The sequence below is a fragment of the Chrysoperla carnea genome, chromosome 1, assembly GCF_905475395.1.
Source record: "Chrysoperla carnea chromosome 1, inChrCarn1.1, whole genome shotgun sequence".
In the NCBI taxonomy this organism is placed as follows: domain Eukaryota; kingdom Metazoa; phylum Arthropoda; class Insecta; order Neuroptera; family Chrysopidae; genus Chrysoperla; species Chrysoperla carnea.
Window position 1 is genome coordinate 77169096 of NC_058337.1, and position 20506 is coordinate 77189601.

At 28.7% G+C, this 20506-nt stretch overlaps 7 non-coding genes across 7 annotated transcripts; all 7 read left to right on the forward strand.

The window, feature by feature from the left end:
- The first annotated feature begins 10619 nt into the window (after positions 1-10619).
- Positions 10620-10701, forward strand: Trnas-aga. Its single transcript has one exon. It is a non-coding gene; the product is annotated as a tRNA-Ser (tRNA).
- Positions 10702-10767: 66 nt separating this feature from the next.
- On the forward strand, positions 10768-10849 carry Trnas-aga. The gene has a single exon. It is a non-coding gene; the product is annotated as a tRNA-Ser (tRNA).
- Positions 10850-10915: 66 nt separating this feature from the next.
- Positions 10916-10997, forward strand: Trnas-aga. The gene has a single exon. It is a non-coding gene; the product is annotated as a tRNA-Ser (tRNA).
- A 66-nt stretch (positions 10998-11063) lies between these two features.
- Positions 11064-11145, forward strand: Trnas-aga. Its single transcript has one exon. It is a non-coding gene; the product is annotated as a tRNA-Ser (tRNA).
- Positions 11146-11211: 66 nt separating this feature from the next.
- Trnas-aga lies at positions 11212-11293 on the forward strand. The gene has a single exon. It is a non-coding gene; the product is annotated as a tRNA-Ser (tRNA).
- Positions 11294-11359: 66 nt separating this feature from the next.
- On the forward strand, positions 11360-11441 carry Trnas-aga. The gene has a single exon. It is a non-coding gene; the product is annotated as a tRNA-Ser (tRNA).
- Positions 11442-11507: 66 nt separating this feature from the next.
- Trnas-cga lies at positions 11508-11589 on the forward strand. The gene has a single exon. It is a non-coding gene; the product is annotated as a tRNA-Ser (tRNA).
- The last annotated feature ends 8917 nt before the right edge of the window (positions 11590-20506 follow it).

Below are 20506 nucleotides of genomic sequence, written 5' to 3' on the forward strand. Positions count from 1 at the left end.
GCAAGAATCAAAAATTCGAAAGCCTGTGCTAACTCGAACGCATGAAATGCATGGCCAACTTGTGAATCAGTTGGAAACGTTATTATCGGTGTAACGAAGTGGTAAACAAATTCGCAGATTTTTGCAAACTTGACCCCCTTGGAAGCTTTGCAATCTATGGATCAGTAAGAGGACGTAATCACACGGTTAACGCAAGGGCCAAAGAAACCCGCAGATCCGTACTAACTCGACTCCATTAAAAAGCGCCCTGATAATACACTAAAAGGAATATCTAAAAAAATTCATAAATTTGAAATAACTTTATCCTACCAACTAAATCTAAGGAAATTATTATTTTTCAATAGGAAAATTTCCATCTTCAATATTTTACAAATCGTCTTTACAAAGTAAATTTTTAACTCTTTATTTTTAAAATGATTGTTCATTTGGCCAACAACTGAGTATAACAATTCAACACAATAATGTTGGTAATTTAATTTTTGTATAATATTATTATTATATGGGCAAAAATGTCTTACACTATAAAAGTTCATTGTAAAACTTACAAACAGGCCTCATATACTCAATATATACATACTTACAATATAAAAATGTATTCAGTGATTTGGACAGTTATTTTTCAATTATAATATTAGTGGTTTATTGAAACGTATAACAATTTTTTGTAGAATTTTGTTTGCTTGAAAGTGATTTATGGTTTTAATAAAAAAAAAACACAATAGAATTGAACTAATTTTATTTTATGAATTAAAATAGTGAGGGAATAAATATTTTTATATATCCCCAGTACATATATTCAAAGTTTCGAGCTTGTACTTTTATAGAGATTTGAGGATGTGACCATCGTTGAAACTTTGTAAGCTTCGTTCAGACACCTTGCCAGAGAGCTAAAGATATCTCGATAGGAAGGTGCATTTAAAACTAATATAGGGTTAGATCGCATGTATAAGGTAATCAGAAAAATCACTCTGGCTATTCATTTAATGGAACATGGTCTATTCAGGATTATAGCCATGCCCCATTAGATTAGCAGCAGGATGGTTTATTTGACTAGTTTCTGCATACTTAAACATCCTTTACCAGCTTAAAACGACATATTCCAAAAGTATCTCAATTTTTCGATATACCTTAATAATAACAGCATAGCTTCTTAATCTGTGTATTTTGTTGTTGTGAGATCAGTGTTTGTTACAAGGATAAATACAATGGATATTATTAGGCCCAACAAGAACAGGGAGGGGAAAAATTTTAAGTTTCTAACACATAGTCAGTTTTGCGACGTTAAAAGAAGAGGCCATGTAGGTACAGTTTTCCCAAGATTTCTTAATTTTCCCAAAATTTTTTAATTTTCGTCTGGCCCATTCTAGTTGGAGATACGCACAATACTTCTGGTGGACTGCCCTATTAAATACTGTTATATTACTTATGCTAACATAGATACTATAGTATCTGTCTCTATACCATACCAGCATTGTAGTAAACGCCATACATTTGTTACTGTGTAACTTGTAATTATTCATAATTTTAAGACTGGCACAGTATTAAAGTTTGCATTTCATGGAATATTTTGTTAATGTATTCTCTTGAATTATAATTGTATTAGTGTGAGTTCTATTAGCAGAAATAAAAGATGTTTTTTTCAGGCTAATCAGAAAATAACTAAATAGAAAAATTTTAAAATTGATAAGAAAATGAATTGTTTCATCTCATATAGAGTTTATAGTACTTTTGTTAGACCACTTTTAGAGATTTTTAGATTGCAACTTGATAAAAAATTTTGCATACTCATTATAAATACATAACATATAATTAAAGACGGTGTTCCACATTTTATTAAAATTTATATTAATGTTTTAAAGCATTTCAAATACTTTAGCCACAATATGTTATTATAAAAAGAACCAGAAAATCCTGAACAATTATCTATGTTTCTAATATCTACTGTACCTACACACAAGATTAAGAATTAATGTAATTTAGAAAATGATTATAATACTTTTTCAACAAACAAGAACTAGATTTAGTGTTATGCAAACTTAGAAAAAATTACAAACTAAAATTCATTAAACATATGGATATCTACTCTAATATTTAAAATGTCATTCTGTATAATTAATTAATTGTGTATGTTTTGAAAACGTCATATAAATGTTTCTAATCTAATCGAGCAGAATATACGGGTTTGAATTACAAAAACTAGCAACCAAGTTAAGTGAGAAAAAAAATTCTTGTTCAAAAAAGAATTTCATTTATTTCTATGTATACACGGGCGTAGCTACAGCTTTCACACAGAAGGGGGTATGGAGGAAGAGGTCCAGGGATAACAAAAATGAAGTATATTAGTTTATCAAATAGCATATAAAATTCAGTTCCATTTACTGATTATACCCAAAGTTGATTATTCGGGAAATATTAGTTTTTTCGTAGGCAATGTAGAGATTCAGACCCTTATTCGTCACTTATATATAAATATAAGTTAAAAAAATCTACTTAAAGCTGAAGACATTCTCAGCATATCTGTCCCAGCAGCTATAAAACAAGTGGCATCTTATTTAAAATATATTTTGGATTGCAGAGAAAGAAGCCTTTTTCTAAAACACTTACGAACGCCAATGTGCCAGTTACACATAACAAAACTCTCTAATAACTTTGATTAATTAATTAATGATATTAAAGGAAATAAGAGGGAAATTGATTGATTTATTTTTATGATTTGAGGGAAATTTTTATTTATTTTATGTATAGTTTTAAACAAACAAAGAACGATTTATGTTTAGTTTTACTACTTTTTACTTCTACTAGAATCTATGATTTGTATTATTTATGAAAATTTGATTAGCTTCGGCATGTCAATAAATATATATATCATATAAATCTCATAAAATTTTCTTCATTACATCTTTTGATAGACAAAAAATACCCTCTGCAGAGTCACTTGTATCCTCTGGAGTGTCAAAATTATTGCTACTGAAAATATAAGGGAATCATTTTCGAAGAAAAGAAGTCAGTTTTAGCTTTAGCCTCGCAAGAGCTTACCACTCTCCATATCTCACCAAGGAATATGTCTTGTTATTATTTATCCCTAATCGCTAATAATTAAATTTTCAGGGAAGATTTAAGTTTAAGAATTATCTTGAAACTCGTCTAATTAATTCATCATCTCCAGAGAGCTTAAAAGTATTGGTCTTTCATACTTTTAGAAAATTTTTATAGTACAATCGGAGAAAATTAGACTATCTTAATTTTTGAGGCTATGATCAGAAAACATTTCGGAGTAGGTTTACATTTTGTAGAACCCCTACCCTACAAATTTAAACCATGGTACCGCTATACTGGTTGCTGAAATAATCCATTCTCGTGAACAACGGGATCTTAAATATTTTTATATTCGCTTTCACTCTTCGCAGCAAAGATATTTTGCTTTTTGTCTCACCACTCAACTTAATCAGCTAACTGAAATTTTTTGAACCAAATACCTTATATTGTGCTCTGATTGGACGAATATGGGAACTAAAATAATCATTCAACGAGTTTTTAAATTGCCTTAAAATAACTTCCACGCAAATTCCAAACTAGTAACTAACAAAATGACAAGCAATTGATAACTTGGTTTCACTGTTGACTTGACGTAGACTTTCCGACTCCTAAATTAAAAAAGCTTCTACATGTAAATGTTGAAAATATTTTTCGCTTATTGACTGTACTAAATGAAAAGAGATTATATCATCTGTGTATCACATTATACAAATAATAACATATTGTCTTATTTATATTTATATACATATTATGTTATAAAAAGATTCTAAACAGGTTATGATTATATTTATGTCCAAGATAACATTATTTCATTAAAAAAAAGTAAGTCAACATTTGAATACCGTTTGATAACTATTAAAAATATTACGTGTTTTAAACTATGAAATAAAACTATTTAATATTTTAAAAAAAACTCACAACACAACAAACATACACACCGATAATAACAGTTATGGCTTTTAATATGCAATGCTATTTTTATAAATGTAATAATCGGCTATGTATGAAAATAGGCAGTAAGGTATGAGTTTCTTCTATTAGTTTAGGTTAAAGTTAAGCGTGACGCAATTTAAGCTAAAGTTAAGAGTACATCCCTATTCAAATGCAACAGTGATATACCAAGAATGTATTAATTTATTCGTTAGATAGCATAAAACGTAAAAAGATCAAGAAAGGAATCAATTTTCGATAAAATTTGTTGATATTTTGGGCAGAATGAAGTGACTGACTGAATATTTTGGGATCATGGCTACTACCGATGAAATGAATAAAATCACAAAGAAAAAGCACAAGAGTGCATGATTGGGATATTTGTCAAGGAACTCGAAATTTTTGACTGAAGACCGATAGCAGTAGCAATAATTACATAAGAAGAATTTAGTCTATATAACCTCTGGAGTTATTAAATGAAACTGTGATTTCGGGATCAACAACAAATTTTGGAGTTTACAAACTAAACATTTTAATTTTTTTTGTGCATCACCGAAAAACTGCTGTCCTAAAATCTTCGGTCTTGAGAAGGTATCAAATGTGGGTATTGAGAAAATAATGCGCGCCGGCAGACGCACTTATGATAATTTTCGTAGGCAGATTTGTAAGTAAATGCCACGTAAGAATATCAGAGGGAGCTATAATTGACGATATTGTACGATGACGGATATAATTATTGAGTTTTCTCAATTATTTTTAATCTATACATATAAAATGCTTTGTACTGAATGACGGGTCAATACAAAGCTTAAACCGCTGATAACCGAAACCGAAAACTTGGAGGGTGTGTTCTTTGTATGACATAGGCATCCAATTTCTCGAAATATTACCTCTAACCTCATAAAATAGAGAGTACAAGTTTGTATGAAAATCCGTCATTTTTTAGTTCAATACTAAACCGATTTTCAAAATTCATGCACCCATAGAATGCTAACTTCTTCTGCATCAAAAAATTGAAATCCATAAAATTGTGAGCAAAAGGGAGGATAAGTGAGGACAAGGAAAGTGAGGGATATAAAGCGGTAGTCTTTTTTTTTAAAGTTGATTCTTTTAAATTCCCATCGAAGTGGGCGGTTACCTGCCTGCTAGTATGAATAATTACCAAAATAATTTAATTATCCCTGTAACAAGTTTTGCTCTTAAAAGAGATATAGATATATAGATATTTGACGGATCTCAATATTAACACTGATTTTTATTAGTTTAAAATGTTTATTAAGAATCTACGGAACTTTAAAAAATATTTACGCAAATTCTTGTTTTATGTAAACACGCAAATACATAAAATTCTTTTTTATGTTTAAATAATATAATTAATTAACCTCTGTAATATTTTTTTTTCAGCGGTTAACATAGGGAAAAAAGAAGACAATGCTCAATAAAATAAGCAAATTTTTTTTTTGGGAAATAAAATTAAATAAACTTTTACTGTTATTTACGTGCAACAGAGAAGATATTCAGGTATGTTTAAGAGACTTCCGATTTATGTAAATTTCTATTATATTATGTAAGGAAGTAATTTGATTGAGCATTGTTAGATAGAATAATGTTTGTCGTAATGTAACAAACTGTCGTGCAAAAACACCGCGAAGGTAAATTGTTTACTTTCGTTTGGTTGTTGCTGGAATCTAATATAATAAATAACAGGAAGCGAAACTACTTTTAACACGTACTTTTGTGGGTATTTATTTAGATTCTAGACATAATTTTTGATGAACGTGTAAACAATATATGTAGTTGAAATACCTATTATTTTAAAATTAAGCCGTCGTTTCTGAATGGTTTAAAAGTTCTAAAAGCAATTGAAAATGTAAGTAGCCTCGAATCCTACCAAGTGCGATTATTTTTACTAAGAATATTTGTAAAAATAATCGAACAGAACTGAATCATTGGGGAAAACTGGTTAAAGCTTCGCATAAGAAATTTTATTCTCTCTGAGATCGTAGGCTCGAATCCTAACCTTTACGATCTCATTTTTGGCTAATTGCTTCTTTTAAAAACTAAAAGAGCCAATAAGAACTAGACTAAAAATAACCATTATCAAGGGGTTAAGATGCCCGATACTATATCAGATTTTCTTTGTATGTAGATACGATCGTTTTATCGTAAGGTTTGGTCGATTCGAATACTAATAAATATTACATTTTTAGCTATTTGTTCTTATGTTTGAAGACGAAGCCAAATTTAAAATTTTGAATAGAAAATATTGTTTTATTTTTATTTTTCTAATGTAAGCAATAAATATTTACAATTTTAATGCCCATTTTAATAACAATAACTTATTATTCAGCTGCACTGACTGTTGTTAAATACAATTAACAACAAACAAAAACATTATTAAAACCAATAAAGTTTAGATACAATTACATATAATACGCCTACATTTAATTGAGTAATATAATAAAAATTTTCTCATAATTACTTTATGTTTAAATTTTCTAAACAATATTATAAAATTTATATATATATTTTTCATGAATATCCAATGTTCTCTGTTCAAAGTTATTTTAAACTTTATGAAGCGTTAGAAGTTAAAATTTTGTATTTTTATCATTAAAAGAGCTATTACAAATTAAATATCATGATTAATCAAATTTTAGAAAATGGAAATTTCATGACTTATGAACTTTTAGAAAATGAAAAGTGAGAGAAATTTAATTTGTTAAGAAAAATTATTACAGAAAAGGATACTTTTACTACAATTTTTAACTTTTCGCTCAGCATTCAGTTGTACCTATTACATTTTAGATATACTTTGCGTATTATATCCATTTTGTACATCAATTTACTTTCTTATCAATAACTCTTACCTTTTATGATATAAATTTGTTTTATATAGAAAAAAATTAGGTTTGAGAGTTTTCTGGAATTATAAATAATTTTTTGCAATTTCACACAATTTTATTTTCAGACATTTTCTCGGTTTATTTTTGTCCCAAGCTTAAATCGGGCTTTGCTAAAAGCTTTTTACTATTTCACTGTTTTTGCAAATTAATTTTCTAAATTTATTATATGGTATACTGATACATCCTTTTCTATAAATGTACAAATTTTCTTGCTACGCTTCGATTCTGCATGTGTTGGTAGGTACTTCAATTTTTTTTGGATATAAAACCAATAAATTTTTTATGAAAAATCTGTTGTATTTGTAATTTTTATGATAATTAAATATACTTACTGATATGGTGATTCTACTATCATTAATGAATTCGAAAGAAAATTGATAAATTAGAAAATTTAGGAAATAAATTAGAAGTATATTGAGTTGAGAAAATCATGAAAAATTGGATTCACTTCTTTCCCAAAAAAGTTTATTTGTCTTAAAAGATTCAATTTAAAAAAACTAAGAAAAAAAATATGAACCACTACCAGTTACCTAGCCACTTTGCTGGCCAATTTCAACTTTAAAAACAAAAATTACTTTGTTAAATTCTTCCATTGCTCTCACTTATGACCCTTTTTGTTCTCAATAACATAGGTCTTGATTTTTCGGGGTAACACTAATTAAAAAAAAAAAATTAAATACAGCTCATGTTACTCGAAAATAAACAAACAAAAAATCAAATAATTTCTCTTTATAATATTAGTGTAAATATTCCATGTTGAATAGCTATGTATCAAGCAATGTAACCAGGGTGGGTACCCGCATTCCTTTTTATAAACATCCTGAAGTTAATTAAAAAATTTCTAAATGCATTTTCATACTTATGTCAGTTGTTTTTAGATATTTCAGTTTTTGAATAAGATAAAGGTTGAAATTTAACTATGGCGTATTAAGGACAAATATTAGTTTTAAGAATATATCGATCAATTTATCTCAAGACCATTATATTTAAAGTATTGCAGACTGCGGAAAGGAAATTTTCTAAAAAAAAAACAACAAAATTTTCAACATGTTTCCTTGAACAAAAACGACGGGTTAATACCCAATATAAATTCTTTAGATATTATTTATATCGTTTACAAAACTATGACGTAATTAATGCACAAAATTACATAATAAATAATATCTCTAAATAGATTTTTTATTTCGATTACTAATGTGTGTATAACTTAAAAAGTAATATTAAAATAGATTATTTCAAAAGATTATTATTACCATTATTATTGCTGGCTGAACCAATTTTCGTATTTTTTTATACCCATATAATATAAATCTTTTATATATATCAAAAATAAAAACCTTGAGTTACTTTTACCGAAAACAAAATAAATGTAAAATATAATTAATAAAAATATATTAATTATTATATTAATTAATCATCTGAATAAATTAATATTTAATTATGTTTTCCTCTCTATATACAAGACACTGCATAAAATGGAAAAAATGATGTACCTCAAATTCGATTATCTTCAGCATACTCAACTTATTGTGATATTTTCTTAAAAATTGTGTTTAATTTTCTATACAATCTACCTCTTTTGATTTATTTTCATAGTTTGAATGTACATGATATTATTTATTTATATATTTATTTTTTTTATTAAAATACATAGAATCTAAAAAAAAAATATTTACTGCTATCAGTTATTATTTCATTTTGCATCGTCTTTCCACACAAAAATTAAGTATCTAATTCCAATGCTCTTTTCGATCTTGATAGAAAATGTCACGTTTCGGCTGCAAGTCAAAGTTTTTTATATTATTTAAAATTAAGTACATTGTAATTGTTTATATTAAATTTTTGAGACTTTAAACAGGAAAAAAGTTGAAATATGTATGTGCAAAAAAAAATCTAGAAATCAATACGAAGAAGTTAAATTTTTGAAAAAAATTTAAATCATAGCAATCAAAGAAATCACGATTGATAAAATGTAATTATTTTTCAAAGGCACATACATTTTTAAAATTGCAACGACATAATATAAGAACCAAATTAAAGGAGATAAAACCATATTAAAGTCGTATCTATAACTGACTGACTAATATATCAACGCACGACCGAAAATCCTGGGGTTAGGATTGCGAAAATTGCATTATGTTTCTTTGACACTGCAGGTAAGCACTAAGGAAGGATTTTTGGAAATTCCACTCTAAAGGTTATGAAAAAGAGAATGAAAGTTTGTATGAAAATGTGCAATTATTGAATCAACTACATAACCCACTAAAATTCTTTTCATCTATAGAAAGGTATTTTATCAGCAAGTCACATGGTCTGTTTTATATTTTCAAAAAATTAAAACCGGTCAAATTTTGAACAAAAGGGAGGATAAGTGAGGACAAGTCAAGTGGAGGCTATAACGTGAGAGAAATTTTATATATAAACTAGCTGATATGGCGAACTTCGTACCGCCTAACAGTCGATTCTTTTATTTTTTTTAAATAATTATTCTGCTATTCGGGGCACCGGATCAGCAAAGAGATGTTTACATTTCAATTGAAATTTTACCACAGACAATTTACATTTTACAATCATTGTCATTAATATTTTTACGATACTAACGTCACTCAATTGTTTTGCTTTCCCGGAACGTCTTAAACTACTAACACTTAAACTTTATGATATTAAAGTTCAAATTGACTTTCAATCATAATTACGAATCTTCTGTATGGGAATATAGAAAAGTGTTTTTAGACTTTTTCAAGCAATTTTTTAAATTTTTCTCTCCGTAAGAACCATCCTCGTACTTCAAGGAATATTATAAAAAAAGAATTGGCTAAATCGGTTCAGCTGCTCTCGAGATTTGCACTTAGCAACACATTCAGCGATTCATTTTTATATATAAGAAGCAAAAGCAATAACGCTTTTTACACACCGGTTTTTTTTTTTAATAACATAGATGGATGTTTTAATTGATCCTTCGCAATTTTTCTTAATTATGTGAGAATTTTATTTTACAAGGAAAATTCTTGATGAATAAATAGTTTTAATTAGATACATTTTGATTTAATTATTTTTCATTCTAAAAATTCATCCTTGAAATTGTGTTTAGATGTATTAACTGCATGCATAAACAAGTTTTTTTCTCAAACTTGAATCTCTGATGAATCTTAATATTTTGAAATCCTTACTGAAAAGAATATCAGTTTCTAAGTTTGTAGTATTTGTACAAATGCAAGAACATGAGAAAAACAGAAAATGAATTAAATTAAAATTTAAAAATAAAGCTTAATATAAACTAGGAAAACACGTTTTTGTATGCTGTGGGCTTCCGTAAAAGCAAAAAGAGTGTCACCTTAATGGAATGTTCAGTCTTTGATTTTTTTTTGTGTCAATTTATCTTGCTTGCCATAAAATATATGAAAGTCATAGTCTATTTATTATTTAGGAACAACGAACTGGAAAATACAAAATTTTTAAATGTGATTTGACATTCAATCCATTAAAGTGTGACGCAAACTGAAAGAAGCAGACTTAAATCTTTGTCTCTTTGAGGATCCAAACCTCTTGCTCCGGTAATATTGAAGTAATAATTTCTTGTGAAACATTTAAAAGCTTCACGGAAAATGAAAATAATATAGGTATTTCATGTTTGGATAATTTTGTCGTAAGCGGCATTTAATTATATTTTCATGGCTATGAGTAGATCGTATAAATTTATTACTCATAAACTCATAAACAATTCAGTAAACATTTTAAAAAATGAAGGCAGTCGTGGCCGAGCGGTTAAGGCGTCTGACTAGAAATCAGATTCCCTCTGGGAGCGTAGGTTCGAATCCTACCGACTGCGATTATTTTTAGCTAAATTTGCTTCGAATACTAGTAAAAACAGTTGTCGAGCTAAGTAGAATCAACAGCAGTCGTGGCCGAGTGGTTAAGGCGTCTGACTAGAAATCAGATTCCCTCTGGGAGCGTAGGTTCGAATCCTACCGACTGCGATTATTTTTAGCTAAATTTGCTTCGAATACTAGTAAAAACAGTTGTCGAGCTAAGTAGAATCAACAGCAGTCGTGGCCGAGTGGTTAAGGCGTCTGACTAGAAATCAGATTCCCTCTGGGAGCGTAGGTTCGAATCCTACCGACTGCGATTATTTTTAGCTAAATTTGCTTCGAATATTAGTAAAAACAGTTGTCGAGCTAAGTAGAATCAACAGCAGTCGTGGCCGAGTGGTTAAGGCGTCTGACTAGAAATCAGATTCCCTCTGGGAGCGTAGGTTCGAATTCTACCGCCTGCGATTATTTTTAGCTAAATTTGCTTCGAATACTAGTAAAAAGAGTTGTCGAGCTAAGTAGAATCAACAGCAGTCGTGGCCGAGTGGTTAAGGCGTCTGACTAGAAATCAGATTCCCTCTGGGAGCGTAGGTTCGAATCCTACCGACTGCGATTATTTTTAGCTAAATTTGCTTCGAATACTAGTAAAAACAGTTGTCGAGCTAAGTAGAATCAACAGCAGTCGTGGCCGAGTGGTTAAGGCGTCTGACTAGAAATCAGATTCCCTCTGGGAGCGTAGGTTCGAATCCTACCGACTGCGATTATTTTTTGGTAAATTGGCTTCGAATTCTAGAAAAACCAGTTGTCGAGCTAAGTAGAATCAACAGCAGTCGTGGCCGAGTGGTTAAGGCGTCTGACTCGAAATCAGATTCCCTATGGGAGCGCAGGTTCGAATCCTGCCGACTGCGATCTTTTTTGGCTTATTTTGCTTAGGTTTTTAGTTAAAACAGTTTAAGGGCCAAACAGAACCAAAGTTGACTGTGATTCCTATTGACTGATTATTTTTTGCTTTCCAACATTAATTTATATAATAATAATTTTTTTAATATTTTTGAGAGGTATACATACGATTTGGAAATTGAAGCATTCATAACGACGTTTTTATGTTTTGATGTATTTAATAAAATCGTTGAGTCTCTGGTAAATCTCTTCTTAATGTTAAATTATTAATCACGAAAAACATATAAAGGTCTCAATGAATTAATTTCCTTCAAATCAAACAAATTGAATTGAGAATTTTTTAAGGAAAGGAACTCTCTTGAGTTGGTCAATCTGTAACTATAAATTTAAACAAATTAAATAAGTTAATAATAAATAAGTTACAAATTATCTTTATAAGTTGCATTTATTTTGATACAAATTTGGCAAAAATGATGCGATAAACGACAAAAATAGTTTTCATATGGAATATGAATCGAGGGAAGAAAGCTCGCTTAGAGTACTGCCAGCAAGCCATGTATCAACCGACATGATTTTTGTATACCATGTATATATGAAATATACATAGTATATTAGGTTTAGTTCCAAGTTTGTAACGCTTAAAATTGATGCTATGAAAAAAATTTGGGTATAGGTGTTCATAAAATCATCTAGATAGTCCATTTTCGGTTGTCCGTCTGTCAACACGATAACTCAAAAACGAAAATAGACATCAAGCTGAAATTTCAAGCAGCGCACTCAAGACGTAAAAGTGAGATCGAGTTCGCAACATAGGTCAATTGGGTCTTGGATCCGTAGGTCCAATCTTGTAAACCGTTAGAGATAGAACAAAAGTTTAAATATAAATATGTTGCTTGTCCAAAAATAAACAATTTTTGTTTGAAACATTTTTTTGTAAAAACCACTGTTTACTCACGAGGACACACATAAGATGCAAATTTTATAGTATGTATTAATATGGGATTTTCAGTTATGTATGTGTGACATGTATGTGAAAAATGTGATAGAGTAATCAACACTGTCTATACATGGTATTTCAACAATTAACTCAGTCAATTGTTTGTTTTCATTTGTTTTAAATGTAGAATTGTACATATTTTTTGTGTCATTGAGTATACATCGCAGAATCGTCAATAAATTTTTAACGGAAGATGACATTTGAATGATTTTTGGAACTTTAGCACACTTTTTACATTTTTAAAAATTATACTTTAATGTAGTTAGAAAGAATTTACTACGATCACCTCTTAGACGATTCAGATCTGAATAATTGATTAGAAACTCAAAAAATATATAGGACATTATTATTATTTATTAACCGGAACTATGATTACAATATTTTAATTGTCATTGACATTGAAAGTTATTTTTTAATTACTATTTATAAAAGAAAATATTGCCACAAGTAATAAATAATATTTACATTGTGTATTACATACATAGATAGGTACTTATTATACGAACATACTCAATTCTTTCTTGAATAATTCATTTTAAATAAAAAACCACAGTAAATTTATAAAGTTTATTAACAATTTAATTATACATTGGAAAAATTAAATATTTAATTCATTAATATAAAATTAATTTTATATTTCATTATTTATGAAATAATTTTTGTCTGCGGTTTCGTTCGTACTTTTATTTTTTAATGACCAAACAAACAAAAAATGGCTGAAATTGATTCATTTTCATCTATAGCGACTTCTGTTTCTTACAATTAGTTTTTCAAGAGTTTTAAAATTGAGTTTTCACCGAAATTAACTATAGTTAAAACTTTTTGTAAGGCTTTATACGTCTATTCAATTTTATTCTGGGTAGAAATAGTTCAAAATTTCCTCTGTTGTCAAGTCAAATCAGTGCTTACAAATATAATTTTTACCCCGACTATATCATGGCTAGGGTAATGTGTTTGGCCGGTATGTATGTATGTATGTTCATCTGTTCTCTCCTAGCATCTAAACTACTTATCATGATTTGACAAATGAGATACCTTTAGAAGCGTCTTGATCGTCCGCTGGTTATATACTATGTGGCCCTATAGAGGACATAAAGCTATGATCGAAATTTCCATTAATTGATAACGTGTTTGGTATCAAATAAAATGGTGTAATTAGGAATTTTCAACAAAAAAAAATGTATATATATCTCATTTGTCAAATTATGATCAGTAGTTTAGGAGCTGGGAGGGAACAGACGAAAATACATACCTTTTAAACTACTTTGCGGTTATAATTTCGTGAATATATATATATTCACGAGTTAGATGTCAAATGAGAGGGCGTAATTAGCACTTTTCAAATATATATATTGTAAATATATATACTTTTCAATTATATATTCTAATACTTTATTACGAAATTATAACTCCAAAATAGTTTAAATAAAATAAAGTTCAAAAACTAAAACCCTGACTCTCTTACAAAATCGTGCTCTTAAAAGTATAAAAACAAGAAAATAATTTCATCTGAAATTGTTATGATAAGTAAAATCGTCATTTCGGTTGGGGACTTCTTAGATTAAACAGTTTATCACAGCACGGAAAAGAGATCCCCGACTGTAATAACGACTTTACTTATCATAGCAATTTCAGAAGAAAATACTTTCTTGTTTTCATACTTTTAAGAGCGTGATTTTGTAGTCGTCATGGTTTTAGTTTTTGAACTTTATTTTATATTAGACTAAAGACATTTTGCCAAGTCCAATAGACTTCATATTTTGAAGTGCTCTTTAATTCTTCTGAAATCCAGCAATATTTTTATTTTATTATTTTTAAATTTTCTTTGTTAACACTTTATCCAATAATTCTAATCACAGTCCTAATCACAAAATATTTTTTTACAATACTGAATGCACAATTCTTATAGCATTGATTGCGAAAATATTTATTATAGTTTACACCGGAGATTTAAAGCATCTAAGATGAAGATCACTTCAGTCTAATAATTAATATAATGTTTATAGCATCTGGTGTAATTTAACAATAAACGATTAAAAGACCCAACTGTGTCATATTTACAATGAAATTGTAAAAAATATTAAAAGAAATAAAAATGAAAGAAATATTATCCATATATAGTATACTAAATGATTATTACTTTTGAAAATGAAGAGCTATATGACTGTTTATTTACAATAAAATGGGTTTTTTTACTGTTTATCTATACATTAATATTGCTTCCAGCAGCATAACAGCTGAAACTATTTATTTTTCATCAGCAAAAAACCAATCTGCAATTAAATTTTGTAGATGACTTGTGATGCTATTTAACATCAAACATAAATTGATTTATAATTTTTCATGGACGAATTAAAAGATACATGTCTAAACAAACCTTGCCAAGAAATGCTATAACGTTATAATATATCATTTCCATCGTTAAATTTTCAATTACCTACATTTTAGATCGTTTGGTTGATTTTTGAAAATTTAGGAATGTTTCGAATATAAAAAAGCTTAAATTATTTATACTTATTAAAGATGATTATGAATAAATTTTTGTACCTTTAAATGATTATTATAAAATTTTTGTTATGTTTTTTTAATAAAAATTAGGCGTAGTTAGTATGACCTTAAAGGTGAAACGAATAACTTTCTGATTAATTGAATTGTTTATTTTTTCATTCCAAAACGATTTCTCACAAATATCAAATTTCTGTAAACTTACTTTCTATTAAACAGCTCTAAGTTAAGTCCCAAGTTTCAAACGCTTAAAAATATTGATACTAATTAAATATTAGTTTATATATATATTTAATTATTATTTTAAATTAAATTTTAAAATTTTGGTATAGGTGTTCATAAAATCACCTTATTAGTCCATTTTTGGTTGCCTGTCTGTCTGTCTGTCGTCTGTCTGTTCGCCTGTCATCACGATTACTCAAAAATGAAAAGAGATATCAAGCTGAAATTTTTATAGCGTACTTTGGACGTAAAAAGTGAGGTCAAGTTCGTAAATGAGGAACATAGGTCAATTGCGTCTTGGGTCCGTAGGACCCATCTTTTAAACCGTTAGAGATATAACAAAATTTAAATGTAAAAAATATTCCTTATAAAATAATAAACAACTTTTGTTTGAAACATTTTTTTGTAAACATCACTGTTTACCCGTGGGAGCGCAAATTATGCGCAAATTGTATACCATGTATTATATGGGAATATCAGTTATATATGTGTGACATGTATGTACGTGTAATGTGACAGAGTAATCATCACTATCTATACATGGTATTTCAACAGTTAACTCAGTCAATTGTTTGTTTTCACTTATTTCTTATATATTTAATATTTTCATTCTATTAATTTTAATTTCTACAATCTTTACTTATGACAAATATTTCCATGTTACTAAGAAATTACTCCACTTGTATTTTTATTTCTTCTAACTAACTGAGATCCATTTCATTTCTTTGAATTTCAATTAATAATATCAATTAATAAATAAAGAAAAAAAAAGTAAACTGATTCATTTAAGAAAAAAAAATTTATTCCATATAAATAAAACCACTTTCTCATTTTTTTATGTACCTACTACCATAGAGGAGATGAATTGAAATATATTGAGCTATAACATAAGGAAGTTATTGCAATAAATTGCAGAAAAATTTGACCTCGAGTTTTCAACGGAAACACATTTTATTTCATATTGTATGTATTTATATATTTAACTATATATACATTTTTTGTTTATGAAATCATATTATTTTCAGCTCGATGTACTCCCAGAGAATACTGTACAGAACGGCCCATTCTTATAAATGATTTTTCGCATTTTTATACCATGTATATGAAATATTTCAAGTTTAGTCCCAAGTTTGTAACACTTAAAAATATTGACGCTACGAACAAAATTTTGGTATAGGTGCTCATAAAATCACCTAAGTAGTCCATTTTCGATTATCTGTCCGTCTGCTAGTCAATACGATACCGCAATCATTTTCCTTTTAAACACGTAAATAATATACAGAAAGGTGAAAGAGACCCTTGGGCTTCAGTATCAAGGTAGTTGCAATTATTCGCAATACTCACTACATGGTAGTTATACCCCTAGACTAGGTTAGAGTGACTGTCCTGGAGTGGGACACACTTAGACCATAGGGTGCGTTGTGATACCGAAAGGGTTGGCCCATCCCCGGCCACTACTCCATGAACCATTTGGAGCTGTTTAAGAACAGCAGGAGAGCTTTGACGTCGACGGACTTTAGGTCGGAGCGGTCGTCAAAGAAAGCCTGGCTCAAGTAAGTCCATCTCCTCATGAAAAGAGCTGGGCAGTGACGGAGAAGAAGAGATATTGTCTCCTCCTCCTCACCACTGTGTCAGCCCCTGCAGTAGTCGTGATACACGGCCAGGCTCAAGCCTGTTATACGCCTAAAACCATATAAATATTTCCAGGTTCCTGATGTTTACCGCAAAGATTTATTTTTGCATTGGTTTGGTGTCTATTAAAAACCGATTCATACTTTATCAGACTAATAAAAATAATAAAAAAATAATGTCTTCGATGGAAAATTTTTGAGAAATTAAAACTTTGACACCACCTCTACTTCCAAATAACATGTGATATTGTTTTGAATGAAAGCCATCCTGTATTAACATAAATATAATATGTCTCTCTTTCTTTGTCATTTTTTATTGTATTATGACATAATATTTTGAGTAATGATGATGAAGATTTATCATCAAATATTTATTAATAATATTGTACCTACACAATTCTTACAAGGAGGTACTTATTCACCTTTTTGATTGTAATTAATTCGTTTCTATAATGGTGTAATTTTTGTTTTCAAGGTAATAAATTTTTAGTTTATCTATCATTTTTAATATTCCGTACCAAAAGCAAAATAATAATTCATCATGGGTAAATATGAATGATTCATTTATCTGGTAATTTTTTGAACACGTAATTCCATTTTGTTCACAGTATCGAGTATATTATACATTCAATCGTCAACGAACTATATTTTTCTATTATGTGGACCCTTTAAAAACTCTACAAATTAAAGGAAATTGATACCGCTAATTTAAATAATCGAAAGTTGTTTAAAGAAGTATTCGTTATAACGATTGAAACTGTACACGATGAGGAAATATTATTATATTATGCAAATTTTTTCTAAGAATAGCCTGGAAAATATTTAATTGCGAGGAGATCTTAAAATTGATAATTATACATTGAGGGCAATATTCAAAGATGGAATGCAAAATTATCTTATGCACTACTCTACGCAGAGTGTTTATTGTTTGTCAACCAAAAACTTGTAATTTTTTCAATTCTTTCTAATTCATATGTCTTGTCTTAAGCAAGGTTTTGAAGTCTTAACCAAGAACAATTTACTTATTTTAAATCCAGTTGAAAACGTGCAAAATAGTTTTAATTGTATAGTTAAATTTAATATTAATTAAATTTAATATACAAATGAGTGGCTTCCCGTCACCTCCACCATTATAATATTTAATTTTCTAATGATTGTGTTACATTTTTATTTCCATCATTAGTATTTTATCCAAATAGTAAAATAAAAATAAAATATTTAAAAATATAATTTAATAAAAAATAAAATATTATACCATGTGAAATATATCAAGGTATACTTAGTTTAGTCCCGAATTTGTAGGTGAAAATATTATACCATAAAATCACCTAATTAGTCTATTTTTGGTTGTCCGTTTGACTGTCTGTGGACACGATAACTCCAATTAGAATAAAGATATCAAGCTGATATATCAAGATTTTTATAGCGTACTCGGGACGTAAAAAGTGAGGTCCAGTTTGTAAATGAGCAACATAGGTCAATTGAGTCGTGGGTAAACCGTTTGAGATAGAACAAAAGTTTAAATGTAAAAAATGTTCCTTATCAAAAAATAACTTTTGCTTGAAACCCTTTTTCGTAAACACCGCTGTTTACCCATGAGGGCCAAATTATATAATATGTATTATATGGGAATATCAGTTTTGTGTGTGTGTGACATGTATGCATGCGTGGCTATCTTTCTTTAGTTACATGACCTAAAAAACAAACGATTCCGTAATCAACTCTGTCTATATATGGTATTTCAACAATTAACTCAATTAATTGTTGGTTTTCACTTGTTATAACTAACAAAGTGTCAACTTTACAAGGAAACGCCAAATCGAAAAACTTTTTACATTATCTGTTTGTTATAAGACTGTTTTGCCAAATGCGGTAACTACGGAACACCATAAAAATTCTTCACACAAAAATAGAATTCAAACTTTGATTGACGCTTTTTAATGTTTTGTGTAGTATTAAAATGATGCATCTATTCTATTAATAAAGATGTTTTGACTGTACGCATCCAAAATTTCATCCATTATTATTTTTTTTAATAATCTTTACCTTCCACACTGTGATTTTACAAAGTTCTTTTCCGCGATTATTATTTATACATTAACGAATTGTTGTATAAAATAAGCATACCATCATTTTAAAATATTCTTTAATGACCTTTGTGATCTGTATCAAATGTCTTTTATGAACAAAAAGCACCCACATTATTATATCATATAACTTTTACAATTAATGTGGGTTCAAGAGAATTGATTTATGTTGTTTCTGGGTGTTCTAAATTTTTTTTCGTAATAGTATAACTACGTTCCACTTGATAAATTTAAATCGTAAAGAAAGTGGTTTACACTGAAATTATACGTGCATCACATTAGATAATATATTTTAGGAATTCTTATACCCTGTATATATGAAATATATATCAAGGTATACTACTTTTAGTCCCAAGTTTTAAAAACGCTTAGAAATATTGATGATACGAAAAAAATTAGAGTATGTGTGTTCATAAAATCACCTAATGAGTTCATTTCCATTTTTCCACCCGTCTGTCCGACTGTCAATACGATAACTCGAAAGCGAAAATAGATATCAAGCTGAAATTTTCATAGAGTATTTTTTAGTGCTCAGGATGTAGAAAGTGAGTTTGAATTCCTAGCTTAGCAACAAAGGTAAATTGGATCTTAAGTCAGTAGGACCCATCTTGTAAAGTATAGAAAAAAAGTTTAAATGTAAAAAATTTTTCTTATGAAAAAATTAACAACTTTGGTTTGAAACATTTTTTCAGAAACATCATGGTTTATCCGTGGGGGTACAAATTAAGAAAAAACCTTGGTGTCCATTTTCTTCAAAACTATAAAAGGTAGAGAGTTGAATATTTGCAAGTAGCTTCAACTACTGATGTTGTGAAAGATTCTCAAAAATAAAGAAAAGGAAAGTATTTTCGCAAACCAAAACAAATGGCGGTAGAAATGCGGCTATAATTGTGTTGTTTTTTTAAACTCTATTAATATATTAAAAATTAGATTAGCAATGACATTCAGCATTTCTATACTTGATATTTTAATAACTAACTCAGTCAGTTGTTTATTTTCACTTGTTTCATTATAAAATTGATACAAAAAATTGTAATAAAGTTTGTTACCTAAAAAAATAACTGATTTTTAAAAATATCGTATCAGCATAAATAAAGTATAAATATACTATCCGCATGAATCAAATCACGCTAGGGTATCACGAAGAAATTTGTTTATGGAAACAGAAACAGCAATGCTACAAACAGTAATGCTGAAACGCATGTTTCAGTCCACATTTCAATATAGCTACTTTTCACATAGTTTTTTAAAATTACACACGGTGGCCAAATGGATATCTTCACGTCAGCTCCTCTATTAAATTTTAGTTAAAATTTACTATTTCGAATTTTTTTATGCTTAAAAAAATAAAGTGTAATTGTACTTCCTTACATCCTAAATACGCCTACTGGAAGCATAAACCAACAAGAAGTAATCGAATACCGAATTAATAAAAATTCGTTACATTCATGCACAGGTAAACAATACATTTACACAAGTCAAG